Here is a 1,920-nt window from a genome sequence, read left to right on the forward strand (position 1 = left end):
GGGGGCTGAGAATAACAAGGCGTCTTGTATGGTGATGAGGGGTGGCTCCTGACTACATTTGTGGGGACAAAGTGGAACAGTGATATTTTTCAGGCCATCAAATCCACTTGGAGGGAACACTGATCCCGAATAGCCCCTTTCTTATAGCTTTACCTACATTACTGGCTTTATAATAAAAAAAAAATCTAGAAAAGCAAATTGAAAGTCACTCAGGCGGACTCATGGCAGCCTACCAAACCATCCCATCCCCAGGTCACACCCATGCCAGGAGCTTTTTCAGAGACTACCAGGTTTTCTATGTGTCCATGTGCTGTAGGCTATGGCCTGCGCGGTTTCTCCCCTCTCCACAGATGTGACTGTGCGTGGGCCCCCGCTGTGGAGCCAGGCATGAAGCCCTTAATGAGGGCTTTTTGTCAGCAGTGGGTGGATTCGCCCAACAGGGAGTAGAGTTGGACACGGGAGGGTAATTTTCAGTGAGAAGCTAACAGCCTGGGCTTTTGAGGCCTTACAGGTGATTCCACGCCATTGTCTCCTAATGGAGTTTAGAGTTAGGTGGGTGTCGGGGTTTAGTGAATGGGCCTGGCTGGCAATTAGAGGGGTGGTGGCTTTGACGCTAGACTCCACAGTCATTTTCACAGATTTGCTCACTCATATATTCAAAATACAAAGCCTATTGTATACTATGAAGCTTATTCATGAAGCTTACTATTCATAGTTAATCAGCTTAGTCATTCCTCCAGTTTATTTTCTTGGCCCCTTTACACACTCCCATGTACTTGTTTCTCCTCGCTCTCTACACAACAAGAGTGCCACTTTAGCTTCAGCTGCCTCAGGGCAAAATAGGTTTTGGCCCTGGGCTGAAATATGTTGAGAGCCCATGCATGTCCAAGCAGCGCACATCTTCCAAGGACGAGGTCCTGAGCCCACCCACATCTGGTTTGTTCTTCTAAAACGAGGCGAAGAGTAAGCAGAAGCAGTCGTCTGTATCAATCAGGCGCAGGGGCGCATGTATGGTTCACATCTTGTCTGTGTAGCAAATGGACTGTCACGTTGTTAACCTCTAGACCTCTGCTGGATGTACTGCTTTGAAGTTTAGACTGTCCACCTGCAGCTCCCCTCCACCTCTCCTCCCATCTTTCTTTCCGCCTCTGTGAGCAATCTCCCGCTCCTTCTCTTCCCCGCTCTCACCTCGCCTCTCTCTTTCACCGGTTTCACCCTCGGTCTTGTATTTTTTCCTTCTCTCATGCTGCCTCTATTTCTGCTCTCCTGTCCGTCCCCGCTTCCTCCTCCGTCCTCGTCCTTCTCTCCCGTCTTTTTCCTCCCTGTCACTTTCTGTCTGTCTCTATCTCTGCCCCCCCCCCCCTTTCAGTGCGGTGAACAGACGTAGCAAATTGGAAACATGTGTCACATCCAGCCACTAATTATGGCGCTACAGCAGCCACTGACGCACCCAAAGATGTGTTAGGAGTGACAGAGGTGAGGGGGGGGGGGGAGGAGGCACCCATGGGTGTAGGGGTGGATACAGATGCCTCAGATTCTTACGCCTGTTTAATTCCTGGAATACAAAACAAATAAAATGAGCAAGCTGACTTAAGTTACAGTAAATATAGTAGAAAAACGCTTACGGTCATCAAATGCTGCATCCACCCTTTTTTATTGATTGCTCCATCAGTTGAAATTACTCCGGCCCGACAGAAAGAAAAGAGACAGAGGTGTTCAGGGAGGAATATAAACAGAGACAGGTGTCAGGAGGTGAAAGAGAAACAGAGGGAGCGGTAGAGAGAGCAGAGTGGGGGTAGAGATACTCCTAACCCTAAGTAAATCAATACCAGTTAAGACTCAAGTGCCAATACAGGTTCTGCTTGAGGAAGAGAGAACTGAACCAGAACGATCACCTTGGGAATAGGCCCCCACCCCCCC

General features: G+C 49.0%; 1 protein-coding gene across 1 annotated transcript in view; it reads left to right on the forward strand.

The window, feature by feature from the left end:
* Positions 1–1,920, forward strand: part of efnb3b (ephrin-B3b) — an 82,144-nt gene that overhangs the window by 2,344 nt on the left and 77,880 nt on the right. The gene's annotated exons all lie outside the window — the stretch shown is intronic.

The sequence above is a fragment of the Seriola lalandi genome, unplaced genomic scaffold (assembly GCF_002814215.2).
Source record: "Seriola lalandi dorsalis isolate HSWRI2012SDOR001 ecotype SW California unplaced genomic scaffold, Sedor1 jcf7180002054979, whole genome shotgun sequence".
Taxonomy (NCBI): Eukaryota; Metazoa; Chordata; class Actinopteri; order Carangiformes; family Carangidae; genus Seriola; species Seriola lalandi.